A 21,824-nucleotide genomic window follows, 5' to 3' on the forward strand; every position below is an offset into this window, starting at 1 on the left:
TATATAAACGATTTGGGAGACTATCACAGCAGCCGTTGTTTATTGACTAGTAAACTCATCAGAAGATCAAAACAAATTGCAAAACAATTTAGAAAATCTATCTGTATGCTGCTAAAATTGGCAAAGTGAGGCAAAATGAAAAGTGTGAGTTCATCCATATGAGTGCTAAAAGGAATACGTTAAACTTCGGTTATGCGATAAATCAGTCAAATCTAAAGGCCGTAAATTCAAATAAATACCTAGGAATTACAATCAAGAACGACTAAAATTGGAAGGAACACATAGAAAATGTTGTGGGTAAGGCTAACTATAGACTGCATTTTATTGCCAGGACACACAGAAAACGTAACAGATCTACTGAGAAGACTGCCTACACTACGTTTGTCCGTCCTCTTTTAGAACAGTGCTGCGCGGTCTGGGATCATTACCAGATAGGATTGACGGAGCATATCGCTAAAATTCAAAGAAGGACAGCACGTTTTGTATTATCGCGAAATAGGATAGAGAATGTCAGTGAAATGATAGAAGATTTGGGGTGGGCATCATAAAACAAAGGCGTCTTTCGTTGCCGTGGAATCTTCTCACGAAATTCCAATCACCAACTTTCTCCTCCGAATGCAAAAATATTTTGTTGACACCGACCTACATAGGAAGAAAAGATCACCATGATAAAATAAGGGAATTCAGAGCTCGTACAGAAAGATATAGGTGTTCGTTCTTCCCTCGCGGTATAGGAGATTGGAATAATAGAGAAATGTGAAGGTGTTTCGATGAACCCTCTGTCAGACACGTAAACGTCATCTGCAGAATATCCATGTAGATGTAGATATAGACGAGTACGGGTCTGAGAAATAATGTTAAGAAAGGTAGGAAAATATTTTTGGTTAGCAAGATTGACAGCATACAAATTACATAGTATCTGAGCAGTCAGCATCAAATATTCGGTGATGAAGATGTAGAAAACAAATAAAAAAAATTCAAAGAAATCGTACAATATGCTCTAGCCAAGTATGGTCCGGCAGAGATCTTAAGGGATGGGATATATCCACCATGGTTTAATAGCCGTTTCAGAAAACTACTACTTAAACAAAGAAAACTTCTTCTCAGAGTCAAGAGAAGTAAAAACCTAGACGTCAAGCATAATCGGAACGAAGCGAGAAACAAGACTAAGGAGAGAAATGAAAGACGCGTTCAATGACTTAGAAAGTAAAACTTCGTCAACCGATCTGAGTAGACCCCCTAAGACGTTTTGCTCGTATATAAAATCAGTAAGTGGGTCAAAATCATCTATACATTCACTCAGCGAAACGGAAGATAATAGAGAGAAGGCCGAAATACTGAATTCGTTCTTCCGAAATTGATTCACTGCGAAAAATCGTAAAATGGTCTCTCCTTTCAATCGTTGTACGAACGTCGAAATGACAGTTATTGAGATAACCGATCGCGGAATAGAAAAACAAATACAGTTGCTTAGTAGTGGTAAATCGTCAAGACCAGATGAGATACCTATAAGAGTTTACGAAATAGCTAACTTCCGTTCTAGCAGTAATTTATCGTATGTCCTGAGGAACGAGGAGTACGTATCGACTGGAAGAAAGAACAGGTCATTCCCGTTTTTAATAAGGGCCGTAGGACAGATGCAAGCAATTATAGACGTTAATTCTGTTGAAGAATCATGGAATATGTTGAAACGTTACTTTGTAAATGAATAAAAAGTAATACCTGAAAATATTGTAAATAATCTTACATATAGAAATAAATTTCTATATAAATTGAAAGAATCGATGTACTAAAGAGATGAAGTACTTTAAATTATTTATGAATTATTTTGTAATTAAGTATTCATGAGTTAAAATGTGTAAAGAAAACTCTGTAAAACAAAGTGTAGAAAAGTACCTTCGTTTATCTGGTGATATAAGAAAGAGGAACGCGAATAGCTCTCTCTCTGTCTGTCTCTCTCTCTCTCTCTCTCTCTCTCTCTTGTCCTCCGCTATCGAGATAAGCTGTGAAAGTGTTACTTGTACGCTTTTGTTGAATAATTATCTTAATTTGAAGTCAAGTGGCCGTGTTTAATTTGAAGATCCATTTCCTTGCCATTCATGTTATATGTGATTTAATTATGCAGTTTTTAGTCGAGTTTCAGGATACATCAAAGAGAAGTTTCTAACGCATTGTTTGGTGGTCACAGCCGAACACTGCTAGTGTTCATTCGCCGTTTAATCCATCAAATTGTAAATAATATGTCCCTGAGATCGTTTTTTACCGATATTTATCTCTAGAAATCCAGGCAATGTTATTATGCGAACTGCTTAATATTCAGATCGGTCATTAGTCTCCAAACAATGTCATCTACCAATGCACTCGCCAGCTTGATGTAAAGACAATGCTGGAAGGCAGGGATCAACTTAATTAGAAAAAGGAGTAAATTTTTTCTGTGCAGTGTTTTATCATTTCAATAATTTTGCCTCCAGTAAAGCAAGAAACATTCATATAGTGTTCTCAATTAGTACTTAATAATTACTCAGTGCTCTCTTAAAATTCATGTTTACTAGCAGAGATAAAATCCAATAACTTTTCGTTTTAATTAATTAATTAATGTCTATCTAATCAAATAATAATCATATAAAATATCTTATTTTTATTATTATTATTTTTTTAATTGAGAAATGCTATAATGTTTTATGCTTAAGAATTATGACGTTCTTGGAGAAGAAATCTCCTCTATAAAAACCAACATGGATTCCGCAAACAGATATCTTGCGAAATTCAGCTTTCACTGTTGCTTCATGAGATGTACAGCGCCGTAGACAATGGCGCGTAGGTCGATGCCGTGATCCTTGACTTCAGGAAGACATTTGACACCTCCCTCAATACCGTTTAGTGAAAAAAAAACGTGAGCTTAGCGAGTGTCGGAACAGATTGAGAGTGGATTCAAGACTACCTTACAGACAGAACTGAATACGTCGCTCTTAACGGAACAAAATCGATAGATGTAAAGGTAATTTCTGCAGTATCCCCTTACTGTTTACAATATACGTATATATATATAAATGATCTAGTAGATATATAAATGATCTAGTATAGCTATCCAGTACTATACAGGACGAACCGCTGGAAACAGTATCTGCCATAAAATAGCTAGGAGTAACTATCCAGAGCGACCTTGAGGGGAATGACCACATAAAACAAATAGTTGGAGAAGCAGATGCCAGACATAGATTCATAGAATCTTAAGGAAATGTAACTCATCCACGACAGAAGTGGCTTATAAGGTACTTGTTCGACCGATTTTTGAGTGTTGTTCATCTGTATGGAATCCCTGTCAGATAGGACTTATAGAAGAGATAGAGAGCAGCATGTTTCCTCTAGAGATCACTTATTAGGAGCGAGAGTGTTGCGGAGATGTTCAACAAACTCTATTAGCCGACGTTACGAGAGAGGCGTTGTGCATTACGGAGAGATTTACTGTCGAAATTTTGAGAGAGACCTATCCGGGAAGAGTCAGAAACATATTACTTTCCGACATATACTTCTCGCGTAATGACCATGAAGAGAAAATTCGAGAAACTAGACCCAATACAGAGGCTGACGGACAATCATTATTCTCAAGGGCTATTCTCGAGTGGAACAGGGGTCGAGGAGTGGTAAAAAAGTATCCTCCACTACACACCATTAGGTGGCTTGCAGAGTATGGTATGGATGCAGATGAATGTATTTTGAAAATAAGTCATTATTAAAGTGCAAGTAAAGCAATTTTAAAGCTGCATCTATGAAAATTGGTATCTGACTTCTTGGTTGGAAATTAAAAAAAAACATGATTCAGTGTTTTTGGAAAATCAACCCCTGATGGGGTGAAATAGGGGACGAAAATCTTTATGAAAATATTTAAAGATGAATGTATTTTTAAAGCTACATACAATAAAATTTGTATTTGGCATGTCGATTTCAAACAAGAAAAAGAAAGTATTTCAGTGTTTCTGGAAATTCAAACCTTAAGCGGGTAATATAGGGGATGAAGGTTTTTACGGAAATATTTAATTTATAAAGCATTTTTGGAACTTAATCTCTCAAAATTTGTATTTGGCTTCTAGGTTAGAAATAAAAAAAAAATACGTGTTTAAGTGTTTCTTTGGAATTCAAGCCGTAAATGGGTGAAAGAGTGGACGAAAATTTTTGTGAATACATTTCGTGTTATATTTAAACATATTTAAAGCTAAATCTATGAAAATTGGTATTTGACTTTTAAAGAAGTATGGATTAGGGAATCAGAGATTTAATGGAAATATTATCATAAGAACTCAAAAGTAGGATTAACGAAGACCTCTGGCTCCAGCTACCAGAATCGATTTTTGGTCATAGGACATTTGGAAAAGACTATGCTTCCATGACCTTAGTTAGCTTGCAGATTTTAGAAGATGTTGCAGTTAATGATCAATTGATTAAAGGGAAACAAAGAACACTCTGTGCAGATCATACAGTCCACGCGAGCGAAGCAGCGAGCACTAAGCTAGTACTACTACATTAAGATAAGTCTTTGTTAACTTTGTTACCAAAAAGCCCGAAAATTTCCTGGCCGTTTTACTTCAGATTGCTATATGATACTGTAATAAACATTCGGACGGAGATAGGCTACACAATTTCTAATATATATATATATATATATCGAAAGTTCTTGATGGATTTACTTCAAGTTTTTACACAGTACTCTGAAAAGCGGTCATATTTAAATGAACACAAGTTGTAGTTTAATGTTGTTACCAAAAATCTCGAAAAATACTTCACCAATCTACTTGAAACTACAATACAACAGAAAACTGTTTTTAGCAAGAATCTCGAATAGATATTGATTGATTTACATCAAATTTTTACAGTCCTCCGTGGACTTAGCTGTACCTTGTCTCTATTGATCCGTCAAGTAATTATCAATGAAATTCGCCCACAGCCGTGTAACTGATATGCTATTTTATTTTATTATGACTATCAGTTTCGGCATTCCACTATGTATTCTTCAGGCTCGATATGCATCTCTCAAAAATAAACGATATTGTCATACATTGCCACATATTCCTGGATGTCGCGAATTCACAACCGTATGCCAAGTGCTTCATTCGAAGACCTGATTGATTTGCTATCAAGTCTTCGAAGGAAGGACTTGGGATACGGTTTTCAATTATGACACTGTATGACAATATCGTTTATTTGTGAGAAATGCATATGGAGCCCGAAGATGGCCTAGTGGAATGCCAAATCTGGTAGTCAAAATAAAATAAAATATTATCTCAATTACACGGCTGTGGGCGTATTTCATGATAATTAGCTATAACTTTTCTGTTAAAAGTGACTGCTAGAAAAAAAAACAAAAACGCTGTGCTGTGAAAATGAGTGTTTAGTATTCTTTCTCACTGTCTAGTTTAACTATTGTATTTCTGGCTTATGGGCTTATGATTAGAATACTAGTACAAAACATGAGTATTCCGAAACGTTGTAATCCTGGTCGTTTGCAGATTAAAGGTATGTGGAATACTGTTACTGAAGCTACTCTCCTCACAGATCGAGCTCCTGGAGAGGTCTCTCTCATATGCTGTACACCAATGATCCCATCTCATTTACCCATTGATTTTAAGCGACTTCAGTTTCCAATCTAGGTTCGCTTTGCAACACTAATAAACAAAGTTCAAAGTCAAAGAGAGGGGGGAACAGGAGAGAGGTTGACAGAGAGGAGGGTGGAAATGAAGATAGAGACGAGGAAGGAAGAGATGGGTTGGAAGGGAGGGGAGGAGGAGAAAAAGTGGGACAAGGATGTGATGAACAGAGAAAGTGGACGGGATAAAGAGAGGGGCAGATGGGGATTGGGACGAACTTCCATATTTAGCAATTGCGAAGCGTTGCCAGATTCGGTAGTACAAAATACAGACGGCCAACATAGGAAAAAGATCGAAATGTTCTTGACTGATTTACTTCAGATTTGATGGTACTGAAGACAGTAACAGGACAGTCTCTGATACAAGGTATAAACAATAAGTTAATCCCAGACGAACACGACTGAAGTAAGTAAGGCAACATTAACAAGAACCATAGGGTGGGACGAAGAGTATTACAAAATCTTGTCCAATAATTGTGAAGTTGGTCTCATACTGGAAAAGGATGGAGATCTTTAGCCATAAGAAAAAATTAGCAAGGACAACAAGAGAAGGTCTTACCCAGGAGCGTCTAAAAGCTATTGAATAATTTCGTATCCTATTTCAGTCATCAGAATGTGTGGACTAAGGATGGCAGAGTAATTATCAAGACCGCAGCTGGAAAGAAGGCAGTTACAAACATGGCAGAGGTGAACAGCATTAAGTGAAACAGCGTGAGACAAAGTGAAAAGTTAACACCCCTCGCCTTGGTTTAATATTGTTCTAGTACTCTAATTACTGTCTTGAAATTTTGTCAGCTTCGTAACTTTGTCCCAGTGCCTTGGCCTGCTCTTCTTGTAATGGTATCGCTCTAATTACCTTTATACTGGTCAGCGCCGATAGGTGAGTGGTCAGGGTGACGGGTTGCCGTCCTACGGGCCCGGGTTCGATTCCCGGCTGGGTCGGGGGTTCTCTCCGCTCAGGGACTGGGTGTTGTGTTGTATTGTGGTGTGTTGTCTTCATCATCGTTTCATCCACATCCGGCGGGAAGGTCGCCCAATGTGGCGTCGAACGTAATAAGACCTGCACCAAAACGGGCGGACCTATCCCCTAAGGAGCCTCCCGGCCAATGACGCCAAACGCTCATTTCCGTCTTTATACTAGTGCCTTCACGTGTTACCCTTATGTAGCTGGTAGCCTTAACCGTAGTACTTACAGTTAACACTATTTTCCAGTGAATTGTCTACTTTGTATTATTATTATTCTTTTCCTGATTATATTACTCACTCACCTTCTTGGTTTGAACCACTAAGAACAAAGGTACAGTCTGTGTTATTCTAGTAATTTCTAATTTAATTGTTAGCTTTCTGCAGCAATATTATGCTTGTTAATACTACACATGTCAAAAAAAGTGTTGCATCACCCCAGTTCCCAGAACTCCTGAAGATAGACGTTGACTGAGGAAATTGTATCACAGACACAGTCCGTTTGACTGTTCAAAGATGTCACTAAACCCGCCCAAAGATGTAAATAACCATGCATGAGCAGCACCGTTTAGACGGGGGGGGGGGGGGGGGGGGTCCGACAGCCGATCAGTTCCAGTCATTCCACCAGGAAGAAAGTACACGGCTCGTGTTGTCTGTAGTTCAACTATGCCTAGACGGACAATACCTTGAGCCAGGAAGGGCACTCAACAATGGAAGTGTCCAGGCGTCTCGGAGTGAACTAAAGCGATGTTGTTTGGACATGGAGGAGATAAAGAGAGGCAGAAACGGTTGATGACATCCCTCGCTCAGGCCGCCCGAGGGCTCCTACCACAATGGATGACAGCTAGTTACGGATTAAGGTTCGGAGGAACCCTGACAGCAACGCCACCATGTTGAATAATGCTTTTCGTGCAGCCACAGGATGTCGCGTCACGACTCAAACTATGCGCAGTAGGCTGCATGATGCGAAACTTCACTCCCGACGTCCATGGCGAGGTCCATCTTTGCAACCACGAGACCACGCAGCGCGGTACACGTGGGCCCAACAACATACCGAATGGACCGCTCAGGATGGGCATCACCTTCTATTCACTAATCAGTGTCGCTTATGCCTTCAACCAGACAATCGGAGACGTGTTTGGAGGCAACCCGATCAGGGTGAACGCCTTAGACACACTGTCCAGCGAGCGCAACAAGGTGGAGGTTCTCTGCTGTTTTGGGGTGGCGTTATGTGAGGTCGACGTATGCCGCTGGTGGTCATGGAAGGCGCCGTAACGGCTCTACGATACATGAATGCCATCCTCCGACCGAAAGTGCAACCATATTGGCAGCATATAGGCGAAGCATTCGTCTTCATGGACGACAATTCGCGCCCCCATTGTGCACATCTTGTGAATGACTTCCTTCAGGATAATGACATCGATCGACAAGAGTGGTCAGCATGTTATCCAGACATGAACCCTACAGAACATTCCTGGGATAGATCGAAAAGGGCTGTTTATGGACGAGGTGACCCACCAACCACTCTGAGGAGCTGACGCCGAATCGCCGTTGAGGAGTGGGACAATATGAACCAACAGTGCCTTGATGAACTTGTGAATAGTATGCCACGATGAATACAGGCATGCACCAATTCAAGAGGACGTGCTGCTGGGTATTAGAGGTACCAGTGTGTACTGTAATCTGGACCACTACCTCTGAAGGTCTCGCTGTATGGTGGTACAACATGAAATGTGTGGTTTTCATGAGCAATAAAAAGGGCGGAGATGATGTTTATGTTGATCTCTATTCCAATTTTCTGTGCAGGTTCCGGAACCGAGGTGATGCAAAACTTTTTTTGATGGGTGTATTTTCCTCAGCTGGTAGCTTTGGCCTTGATAGGCTTCTCTTCTCCCATCTGAACTGTACAGTACACTAACTACTTTTCGTCATTTAATACCGAGAGTAGATGTTTTTACAGTCGTCACTATTTTCAGTCTCACAACAGATACTCCCTGCTCTCCACTGACTCCGTAAGAGCACCTACTTCCGCGTTTTGTTTTAGGGAAGTACAACCGACCTTGAACTCCATGGTTCCTCCAGTCCCCTACCTACCTGTGCTCACCTCCCCCATACTCTGTCGTATCCTCCTCGCATAGCGCAGGACACCGGCTATACCAGAGGCCAGGCCAGCCGCTGTCCAGACTTTCAAAAACGTGCAGTCGTTACAGTCACACTTGACAGAACTCATCTGCATTTTTCAGGACCTCTACTTCCACGTTATATTCCTGTCGGAGACGTGGCTGAACCCGATTATTCCTTCCAGTTCTGTAAGCCTCGATGAGTGTGTCTTTCTGAGACATGACAGGTGAAACGGACGGAGTGTCGGTATGACTACGTAATACGTATACACTTATTCCCCAACGTCATGTTCACGTCCAACCACCAGGACAAACAGCCAAAATTCATGTTTATTGAAAGTAAGACCGCCATCACAAGGTGCCTTATCTGTGTAATATACAATTCATCAAGAACTGCAGAGCTCTCTAGCTTTGAATCCGCACTCTCAGATGCTGAATCTTTGTATGAACACATAAATATTGTAGCCGGTGATGCGAACATAAATTTTCTACTCAACAGTCCTTCAGTTTCAAAATAGAAGCGTTTACTTTCTTGTCCAGATCTTACACTGCTTCCACTTAGGCAAATCCATCATTCAGTAGACACACATACCATCTATCGATATTTTCGCAAATAAGTCCCAAAGCAGAGTAATTCGCACTGATAAAAGTCTCTGCACGTGGCTTGTGTGCACAGGATGTAACAATATTCATGACGTACTCGTTACAATGTGCAAGAAACAATCTGTAAGAGACCACTTCCATATATTTTAGGCGCCTTATTACGTCTGTACTTACAGTGGACGCCTGTCAAATCTCTTGGCAGGGAATGAAGGAAATAGCTTTGACATAAATTACGAAGTATCTATTTTCACTGAGATAGTCAATAATTTGCACGATAATCACGCTGCGATAAAAACTGTAAGGAGAAAACCTGCACCATGGCGTATCGATCAACTCAAACACCTCATGATGTCAGAGACGCAGCACACAGGAAATATAAACGGCACCCGATTTCAGAGAATGATCACGCCTACAAGCGACTACGCAACATAATTAGTCAGTCGGTGTGAAATGCAAAATTCTGATATGCCGACTCGATAACGGACTTTTACAGCTTCTACATCTTATAGAAAAATCAACAAAGCCTAGAAACAGACAAAAGTTAATCTGCTGATGAACCTCTGGTTCCCATTGAGGTTGTAAATGAGTATTTTGCCACACCTACATCTTTGTTTGATCACCAACGCACGAGGACACAAACCGTCGACTCTCTTGAGATATCAGTAGTTGGTACAAAAAGCCGGTAAGTCTTGAAATAGTCTGGAAGTGAACAGCACGAATGCGGTCGGCAGCTGCAGGACACGACAATATTGCAATACAAATGATCAGTTTCCTCGTCGATCCAAAACTCCCCACGATAATGGATATTGTTTATCATTCTCTGACCTTCAACAACTTCCCAGTAGCCTTGAAAAAGGGACTCATAAAACCTCTGCTCAAAAAGGAATCTGTCCCATAACCTTCCGACTATAGGCTCATTTGTATCTACCAGTAATATCTAAGGCTTTAGATCACACAGTGCATGATCAGCAAACCCATTACTTAAAATATTATTGTGGATGAAAACCAATGTGGTTTTCGGAAAAATCTTGGCACGATGCCTGCTCTCATAAAAGTTACTGACGAACTAAATTCAGATGGATCTAAGCACTATGGGACTTAACATCTGTGGTCATCAGTCCCCTAGACCTAGAACTACTTAAACCTAACTAACTTAAGGACATCACACACATCCATGCCCGAGGCAGGATTCGAACCTGCGACCGCAGCAGCAGCGCGTTTCCGGACTGAAGCGCCTAGAACCGTTCGGCCACAGCGGCCGGCGACTGACGAACTGAAAGAAGCTGTGGTCAAATAAGAGGCGAGTTTTGGGCGATTTTTGAATTTCAGAAAAGCTGTTGGCATTGTCGACTTCGAAATTTTGCGTACTTGCCGAACTCTAAAGTCAAAACTTTTCTTCAACTGCCGTACAACTTCGACTCATAGCTTACCTACTGCCTGTTATCTCCCATTGCAAATATCATTCATACATTGGCGACTTTCAGTTACACCTAAGTGCAAGCGAAACAAATCTGCACAGAGCCATCCAGAATGTAAATGCTGATTTACGAGTACTTGCTTTCTCACAGTGGGTGCAGAGCGTAGGTTTGAAACTTAAACTGTCTAAAACGCAAGCAATCTTATTCGCCCACAAAAGACATTACTGCTCAGTTCAGAGAATCTCTTCTACCCTTAATCATAAACAGCACAGAAATAACCTTATCTTCTCATGTAAAGACTGTGGGTATAATTCTGAACCAGCACTTAGACCGAATTGAAAACAAACCTTCAGTTTATAAGAAGGTGTCAGCATCACTTCATTCATTACGTAAATATAAAAAAGTATTTCCTCTCGAGTTTTAAAATAAATTCGCAGAGTCACCAATACTGCCTGTCCTTGACTATTGTGATCCTATGCTCTAAGTACTTACGTATGAGAGCTCCTGTCACCTGTAACTAGCGATGTATGCTTGTGGGCGATACATTTGTGATGTATGCTGCTTCTACCATATCACTCCTGCCTACGAAGAATTACCATGGCTACGTGCCAATAAGTGTAGAGATTATAATGCCCTGCGTTTGTCCTATCGTCTTCTTAATCGTTGCACTCCTCCTTATTCATCTTCAACCCTTATACTACTATCTGAACAACCAGCACAAATTCATGTTATCAAGGAAGTAAAATCGTCTGTTGTAAGTAGGCTGTTTATGTTTTCTTTATGTAAGTAGGCTGTTTATGTTTTCTTATTGGCAACGTTACGTAGCGCTCTGTATGAAAATCACTGGCTGTACTGTGTGCAGTCTGTGGCTAGTTTGCATTGTTGTCTGCCATTGTAGTGTTGGGCAGCGGCAGCTGGATGTGAACAGCGCGTAGCGTTGCACAGTTGGAGGTGAGCCGCCAGCAGTGGTGGATGTGGGGAGAGAGATGGCGGAGTTTTGAAAATTGTCATGAACTGCTATATATATTATGACTATTAAGGTAAATACATTGTTTGTTCTCTATTAATATCTTTCATTTGCTAACTATCCCTATCAGTAGTTAGTGCCTTCCGTAGTTTGAATCTTTTATTTAGCTGGCAGTAGTGGCGCTCGCTGTATTGCAGAAGTTCGAGTAATGAAGATTTTTGTGAGGTAAGTGATTTCTGAAAGGTATAGTTTAATGTTACTCAGGGCCATTCTTTTGCAGGGATCTTTGATAGTCAGACTGCGTTGCGCTAAAAATATTGTGTGGCACTTTAGTGAATGATGGAGTACGTTCAGTTTTGCTCAGCTGTTTGAAAAGCAAATAGTGTAATAGGTTTATCAGCACAGTCGTGAATAATTGATCTAAGGGGACGTTTCATATGATCCTGGCAGGGTCGCCATATGAAACGGCACGTGCCTACGAAGAATTACCATGGCTACGTGCCAATAAGTGTAGAGATTATAATGCCCTGCGTTTGTCCTATCGTCTTCTTAATCGTTGCACTCCTCCTTATTCATCTTCAACCTTTACACTACTATCTGAACAACCAGCACAAATTCATGTTATCAAGGAAGTAAAATCGTCTGTGTACCAGTACACAACACTGCCATGTTCTCTAAATAATTTTCCGTATCAGGAACCAGACTTTGGAAAAATATTCCTAACATATTAGAGAAGTTAAAAACTTCAAAAGACAGCTAGTGGCCCATCTCCTTTCACAACAGCTATGTCTTCTGCAGCTCACTCTCTTCAATGCTCTCTCCCCCTCCATTTTTCCCTCCCCTTGCCTACAGAGTTCTCCATTGAAATTCTCTTCTTCCCTAGCAGCCACTGTCACTTTCACTTCAGTCGCCTCTTTCACTGTCCCAAATACCAAACAAGGCTTCCAAAGTGTTAAACTAATCAATATCATTCTTAATGCCTGAATTATTGTATTATGATTATTATTAATGATATTATATTTATTATTATTATTGTCTAATACTACTTTTACTTAATAATGTAAACTATTAATATTCAGTTTTTTATATAACAACTCCGTATTTTATCCTAGTTATTTGTCCCGCAATTGTTATTATTTTAGCTAATTATAATTTTTATTAATAACACATATTATTATTACTGTGATTGTTTTGTAATTTTTTGGGTTTATTGAGGTTGTGAGGTTAAATAAGCAATAAATAAATAAATTCTTAACAATAACTTCTGGTGTAAATTTGGATGTAAATAACAATTTAGTCACAGATAAGCAGATGCAAACCATGCTGTTTGTGTTAAGATATTATTATAAGTAATACAGAGCAGTTGGTCGTAAAAGTAACTAGTATTTAGGGTAAGATCAGCGTGGACTAACGTGTACGTTGAACTTTCCTCTGAAAAGGCAAAGAACAAATTAAGTTCAAAATCGAAAAATAGACCTATGGTAAAAATAGTAGTAAAAATGTTATTAAAGGAGATTACTCAATGAGAATAGGTCCTTTCCGCAAGTTAGTAATAGTATGAGTACTGCTGTCTTTGATAATATAACGTGTCGGTATTGCACTCCTTGCTTCACTGCTGGCTTCAGGAACTTTTCGAAGAGGAGTGCGCCTTTTCTGTGAGGGACCAGTGTCTTCATGTATAGTGACAACAGCGTCCGAGCTCCTGGGGGTCTAGTACATGTACAGAATTTAGTATAAAATGCACTACGTCGGTTTGCGGAAGAAAAGTATCTCATCAGCTCCGCGGAAATTCGCGAGGGATTAAGTCAGGAATTTATGGTTGATGCAGCGTAGCGTTGGTTATCAGTAATTGCCTCGAAGACAATTAATATGGCTTCAGTGATAATTTGAAACAAACATTATTAAGCGTTAAACTTCACTGGAGGAACGCAGTCGTTGGTAGGAAAGTACTTCACGTAACTCGAATTTTACTGCTATCATTTCAAAATGACATTTTCCATTTTTTAATTGAATAAAAATGAGATCGACAGGAAGTGCAAAATGGCTAAGCAGGGATGGCTAGAGGACAAACGTAAGGATGTAGAGACTTATTTCACTAGGGGTAAGATAAATACTGCCTACAGGAAAGTTAAAGAGACCTTTGGAGAGCAGAGAGCCACTTGTATGAATATCAAGAGCTCCGATGGAAACCCAGTTCTAAGCAAAGAAGGGAAAGCAGAAAGGTGGGAGGAGTATATAGAGGATCTATACAAGGGCGATGTACTTGAGGACAGTATTATGAAAATGGAAGAGGATGTAGATGAAGATGAAATGGGAGATATGATACTGCGTGAAGAGTTTGACAGAGCACTGAAAGACCTGAGTCGAAACAAGGCCCCGGGAGTAGAGAACATCCCATTAGAACTAGACGTCCTTGGGAGAGCCAGTCATGACAAAACTCTACCAGCTGGTGAGCAAGATGCATGAGACAGGCGAAATACCCTCAGACTTCAAGAAGAATATAATAATTCCAATTCCAAAAAAAGCAGGTGTTGACAGATGTGAAAATTACCGAACTATCAGTTTAATAAGTCACAGCTGCAAAATACTAACGCGAATTCTTTACAGACGAATGGAAAAACTGATAGAAGCCGACCTCGGGGAAGATCAGTTTGTATTCCGTAGAAATGTTGGAACACGTGAGGCAATACTGACCCTACGACTTATCTTAGAAGAAAGATTAAGGAAAGGCAAACCTACGTTTCTAGCATTTGTAGACTTAGAGAAACTTTTGACAATGTTGATTGGAATACTCTCTTTCAAATTCTAAAGGTGGCAGGGATAAAATACAGGGAGCGAAAAGCTATTTACAATTTGTATAGAAAGTTGGTGGCAGTTATAAAAGTCGAGGGGTATGAAAGGGAAGCAGTGGTTGAGAAGGGAGTGAGACAGGGTTGTAGCCTATCCCCGATGTTATTCAATCTGTATATTGAGCAAGCAATAAAAGAAACAAAAGAAAAGTTCGGAGTAGGTATTAAAATCCATGGGGAAGACATAAAAACTTTGAGGTTCGCCGATGACATTGTAATTCTGTCAGAGACAGCAAACGACTTGGAAGAGCAGTTGATCGGAATGGACAGTATCTTGGAAGGAGGATATAAGATGAACATAAACAAAACCAAACGAGGATAATGGAATGTAGCCGAATTAAGCCGGGTGATGCTGAGGGAATTAGAGTAGGAAATGATACACTTAAAGTAATAAAGGAGTTTTGCTATTTGGGGAGCAAAATAACTGATGATGGTCGAAGTAGAGAGGATATAAAATGTAGACTGGCAATAGCAAGGAAAGCGTTTCTGAAGAAGAGGAATTTGTTAACGTCGAGTATAGATTTAAATGTCAGGAAGTCGTTTCTGAAAGTATTTGTATGGAGTGTAGCCATGTATGGAAGTGAAACGTGGACGATAAATAGTATACACAAAAAGAGAATAGAAGCTTTCGAAATGTGGTGCTACAGAAGAATGCTGAAAATTAGATGGGTAGATCACATAACTAATGAGGAGGTATTGAATAGAATTGGGGAGAACAGGAGCTTGTGGCACAACTTGACTAGAAGAAGGGATCGGTTGGTAGGACATGTTCTGAGACATCGAGGGATCTCCAATTTAGTATTGGAGGGCAGCGTGGAGGGTAAAAATCGTAGAGGGAGACCAAGAGATGAATACACTAAGCAGATTGAGAAGGATGTAGGTTGCAGTAGGTACTGGGAGATGAAGAAGCTTGCACAGGATAGAGAAGCATGGAGAGCTGCATCAAACCAGTCTCAGGACTGAAGACCACAACAACAACAACAACAACAACAACAACATTACTATCTGAAAAACATAAGAGAAACGTATTCGTTTTAGGCCCATCGTCAGGTTATTTTCATAGCGAACCGTTATCTTTAAGTAATGCTCCCGCACTTGAGTCTGGGGAAAGGCTTTTAACAAAGAGAGGAGTGAGGAGTTTTACATTGGACATACCGTGCGCCGACGACTCCTACGAGTCTACGTGAGGGGAAAGGGAGAGCCAATAAAAAGTGTATAAAGAGGAGGTCGACTGAAATGGTCAGAGCAGTGCATCTTGCTGCTTCACACAGCAGCACGGCAACCAACAGTCGCAGAAGCAAATGTAAGTGTTGCAATAATGCCAACTGCTCGTAGTTTGAAACTGCTGCTGTCGGCGAAACTATTCAATTGTTTGGCGTGTGACGAATTTCGAGCAGAGGAAATTAGTTATGGTTGTGTTTTATACTTCCGACTTTCAAGTGCACTAATGTCCTCAGAAAAGGAACAGGAGTGCCGTTCAATAATGAGGAAGAAGAGGCGGAGGCACTGACTTTCAGAATAGATGGCTCCCAATATTTAACGGATATAATGAGAAGAGGCGACAATAAATTAGCGAATCGTGGAAATTAAAGTTGGAAAAAGGAAAAAAGAAGATGAATGAGGAAAAGAGCACGAACATTAGTGAGGAAATGCTGTAATTTCAGAAAAAAAGTCGAAAGAACGTAGATAAGTAAGACTCAGTGTATCTAGCAGTAAAACAAGCGGAAGAACGTAAACAAACTCGAAACACGTCTTCCTCCAGAATGCTAGATACAATCAGAGTCACAGCTGCAAGCAACATCAGACACCAAACTGTAGGCTGTTGTACCCAATGTGAGAGAAAGTCAAGAAAAAATCGCGGGTGAAGCAAATTCAGTGGTTAAGAAGGTTAGAGAAGTAACGGCGGAGAGATATGAAGTGAGACAAAAAGAAATACACACGGACACAGGGAATGAGATGCAAAACGCAACTATTTTTCCAGAATGTTCGACGCCTATTTAGACGTAGTTGGAAGTACCATTAGAGGACGTGAGTAACAAAGAATCGATGGACACATGGAACTAACAGCGGTATTAAGCCCAAGAAAAATGACATGAAAACGGGAAGAACTAGAGGGAACGCTAACTTGCTTCTCACAAAGACACTGGTGACGAATGGGCCTAATCGCACATTAGTGAGTCGCTGAAATGGGGCGTGGTTCACGAACCATGTGAGGAGATATTGTTTGAAGATCGATACGTAGAAGAACCACAGGCGTTCTGGCGCGAAACTGAGAATTTTCTTCATTAAATATGAGTTATCAAAGTCCACTCTTGGCACAACAAGCAGTAGGAGGATACTACGGAGTATCGAAGCTTTCATAAAACAATACCACTATGCCGTAAACCAGTTGAATCAGTAGACAAATGAATATTCCTGCGCTACCGACACTGTAGAATAGTTACGAAGTTTTACGAAGAATGCAAGAGATTTCGGCTTCGTGCTGCTATCGCCAGTCGGCAACAGGATATACTCACAGTCTATTCTTTTGTGACAGTCGAAAGTATGGCATACTAAGAGCTTGTTCTTCTGTCAAAGACGATTTTACGATTTTCTCGAATTTCATTAACTTTCTTATTTGAATCGTTTCAAACTATTTAATATGCTCTGTTCCGCTGTGTTCGCTAACAAATGCATTGTAATGGCATCCCGGACTTATTTCAAGTAAATTAGCTACCCGTACGTCCACCTACAATCACAGATCACCGGATTGCTGCAACGGACAACATCAACAAGAGATTCACCCGAAAACGATTAGGAGATAATCCTACATACTGACTCATTAAGGCAAGCCAGGAAAGGGGTTAGCTTAACTAGCGTACTCTGGGGAGAGAAGGCATGGCCAGTTATATTTTACATCGAGTATACTAACTTCTACAAGCTCGTAACTAAACTGAGAAACGTTTATGGATGTTTAACACCTCGAGATCTTGAAGACTGAAGTAGAATTCAACACGGTACGAAACTACTCTAAGCCCGAACAGACTCAACACAAGAAAATTACAAAGTCCACCAAACCTCAGTTTTAAGTGTTCAAATCAAATGGCTCTGAGCACTATGGGACTTAAGATATCAGGTCATCAGTCCCCTAGAACTTAGAACTACTTAAACCGACCTAACCTAAGGATATCACACACATCCATGCCCGAGGCAGGATTCGAACCTGCGACCGTAGCGGTTGCGCGGTTCCAGACTGAAGCGCCTAGAACCGCTCGGCCGGCTTTTAAGTGTTGACCAGAGGGCCGCAATAATAAGAGTCTCCACTGAAAAACCACACGAAATATTTCCAAGCACCACAACCATCGCCTTGAGAAACTTCTAAGTTGTTGAACGTGTGTGGTTAGATTACTGGCCTTAACAGCATACATCCTGTGCGTTCAGCTGCATCCAAAAAGCTGTGAAAGAGGCAAAATGGCCGCCCAGTTTTATAAATCAGGTCACTCTAACCCAGGAAATTCCAAGAACTCATGTCATTCACGTATCAAAGAAACTAGTAGTTTTATTTACATAAAGTTATACAAAAATCCAAATTTAAAACTAGACGCGATAAAAGAACCGTACTAAAAACCTGATCTGATTACACTTGCCAGGGTGTTAAGTATTTCACCCACAAATATAAGATGAATAATTATATATTTTAGTTGCAGTTACCAATTTTAGCTCATTAAGCCTTGAGTAATGACAGTACCCACTTGTATGGCATGTCTGTTTTGTAGGAAACAACCTGCCCTTTTCAGTGCTCCCATCTAAATCCGTGTATCTTTAACAACATTTAAACTACGAGCGAAAAAACGCCTAATTCTGAATAATCAATTAAAATTGACAGTTAAACATGTAAAACGTATAATCTGAATGTTGTAGCTGAAGCATATACACATTTTCCAATACATACTGCCATGTTGGAAGTGTACCTGTTGTGGTTTATTAATTGAGCTAACTATAATTAAATATCTGACGAAACTGCGTCTCACATGTTCATTAAGAATGAAAACAAGCATATAGATAGATTTAGTGAAAATCCGGTTCCGGAGCCTTCTCGACTCAATAATTGCACGTATCACTTCATAGTCTATCTGTATACCAGTTGTATCGTCTCTCTCTCTCTCTCTCTCTCTCTTTAACAGGGTTCATCGTGCCTCACTGAAAATACTATGGTTCGCACTTCACGTGCGCAAATTTAGATAAAGCTACACAGTGCTTTGCGCGTGCTGCCAGGGCGTACATGACGTCATGTGCTGGTCCGTGCCAAGTCTGAGGGGTCCGCACGGTCTCAGTGCCTCACCCCACGGGACCACCGGGTCTGCCTGCGAGCTGTCGGTGCCACGCTGGCCGGCCGGCCTCTGCAAGGTGGCAGGCGTGGACCAGATGCCCGGCATGGCCAAAACCATTCAACTCTGGTCACATTATAGCACGTTCTGTCACAGCCACCACAGAGGGACCATATTGGCTAATGTCAGTCAGTCAGTCCCAACAACTGAAAAGGCTGCTGCCCCTCTTCAGGAACCACTTGATTCCAATAAATCGATTTTTTCCCTTACGACCACCAACGCTGGTATTATTCCGCGCCTTTGCAAATACTTACCAACCTCTCAACACTTACACACACTCCACATCCTACCCCAATGCACCTTCAACCGCCCCCCCCCCCCTCTCCCAGAAGATGAAACCTGCTCCGATATTTGTACGTCTTACCAACTACAATTCCTCTCAATCCATCCCACTTCACAAAAGCCTCCCCCCCCCCCCCTCGTCCCTCTCCTAATCCCCTCTCCCTAGCCGGCCGGTGTGTCCGAGCGGTTCTAGGCGCTTCAGCCTGAAACCGCGTGACGTCAGCGGTCCCAGGTTCGAATCCTACCTCGGGCATGGATGGGTGTGATGTCCTTAGGTTAGTTAGGTTTAAGTAGTTCTAAGTTCTAGGGGACTGATGACCCTAGATGTTAAGTCCCATAGTGTTAATAGCCATTTGAACCATTTTTGAATCCTATCCCTTCCCCTCTTCGTACAATGGCCTTCCCCAACCACTAAACTTTTCCTCCCTTTCCGCCTTCCTACTATCCACCTACCTCCATTTTCAAATATACTACTCAACAGCGTATTTGTTTACTCCCAAACACACACACACACACACACACACGCACGAGAGAGAGAGAGAGAGAGAGAGAGAGAGAGAGAGAGAGAGACGCACACCTAAAACATTCAACTTTTCTCTCCCCACAATCGTTTTCCCCAGCTTAGGTCCTTCAGATGTTTAGCGAAAATTCAGACTTCCTTATTAATGAACACATCACTGTCCTTCGCAACGTGCTTTAAATCGTATTTCTTTCTTTTTATCTTTATGTGTGACTCTTTATGATTCTAATCATTTGAAAAAGAAAAATAACGTTGCCGTTTACGCAGGTAACGTCATACAGTTATCTTTTCGGAAATTTTAAAAACGTTTTTAAATCTGCATCGTTATATGTTGTTGCAAGTCTTTATTTATATTGTAGAGGGTTTGACCTGAAGAGCAGGATATTGCACAGCTGACAGCCACTTCCCGTCCATATGGGACGAGGCAGCTTAAATAACAAATGGCTTTGAGCACTAGAGGACTCAAATTCTGAGATGATTAGTCCCCTAGCATGTAGAACTATTTAAATCTAACTAACCTAAGGACATCACACACACCCATGCCCAAGGCAGGATTCGAGCCTGCGGCCGTAGCGGTCGCGCGGTGCCAGACTGTAGCGCCTAGAACCGCTCGGCCACTCTGGCCGGCGCTTAAATAACAATAAAAAAAGAAAAAAGAAAAATAGAATCGAGTCCATTGACACACCATTCCCCTCCTACCATTTCCCTCCACATATTACACATTCTTATTAATTTTTAGTTATTCAGGTTTATAAGTATTAATTAGTTTCTAGCTACCATTATATTTCCATTTTTAGTATGTGACGTGAAGAGGAATGGGGTAGAGTCAAGGGAACTTTAATAAGGGTGGCGGAAGCAATATGTGGGAGGACAAGCAACAAAAAGAGATGGGAAGAAACACCCTGGTGGAATGGTAAGACAAAGGATACAGTTCAGAAGAAGAATAGAGCCTTTAGCGTATGGTTCCAGAAGAGAAAGGCAGAGACAAGAGCAGAGTATCAGTCAAGAAAGAAAGAAGCAAAAAGAGTGGTTGCGCAGGAAAGAAGAAAGTGGATGGAATAGCGGACCAGAATGATGGAGGAGGATAGTGAAGGTTCAAAAAACGTGTTATATAGTACGATTAAAAGTGGCAGAACGGTACGACAGACTATGCTCGAATGGTGAACAGAAGTGGAGAAAATGTAGAGAATAAGGAGGAACATCAAGAATATGTGGAAGGAGAATTTTGCAGAACTCCTGAACCCAAATGGAGACCTGGATGAGGAGGAACAAGCCGAGGAGAAAAAAGAGGAGGAACAGCAAATAGAAAAGACCTCACATGGGGGGAAGTAGAAGAGGCATTGGACAAGATGAAGGGAGGGAAGTCAACAGATCTGGATGAGGTAAGTGTAGAGATGGTGAGAGCAGCAGGAGAGGTGGGGATACAATGGCTATATCGAGTAATGAAAATTGTGTGGAGACAGAAGATGATCCCAGAAGACTGGAAGAAGGGAATAATTGTCCCAATCTTTAAGAAGGGAAATAGAAAAGAGTGTAAGAACTATCAGGGGATAACACTCATGAATCTTGGTGCAAAGATGTTTGAGAAAATTTTGGAAGCACGAATTTGGGCGTAATTAGAAGAAAGAATGAGAGAAGAGGAACATGGCTTCAGAACAGGACAGTCCACGGTAGATCTAATTTTTGCTGTAAGACAACTGCAGAAACAGCACTGTGGATATGGAATAGATCTACTAATGACCTTCCTGGACATTGAAAAAGCGTAATGTAGTGTACATATAAGCAAAGTGTGGAAAGCTCTGGAGAACAGAGGGGCTGCAAAACAGATTATTTGGAGGATAAGGGAAATGTGGCATGGAATTGGAGCTGAGTGGAAATGGGAGGAGAGAGATCAGCTTGGATTGAACAAAAGAATGGCTTGAGGCAGGGAAGTGCACTTTCACCATAACTCTTCATTGTAGTGATGGATGATGTAATGAGTACAGTAGCACAAGTAATTGGAGAAAGGGAGATGAAAGCTATGGTGTTTGCAGATGATCTGATGATTTGGGGAAATAAGGAGGAGGAAGTACAGGAGCAGTTTAAGGTATGGGA

Source organism: Schistocerca cancellata, chromosome 8 (genome assembly GCF_023864275.1).
Source record: "Schistocerca cancellata isolate TAMUIC-IGC-003103 chromosome 8, iqSchCanc2.1, whole genome shotgun sequence".
Taxonomy (NCBI): domain Eukaryota; kingdom Metazoa; phylum Arthropoda; class Insecta; order Orthoptera; family Acrididae; genus Schistocerca; species Schistocerca cancellata.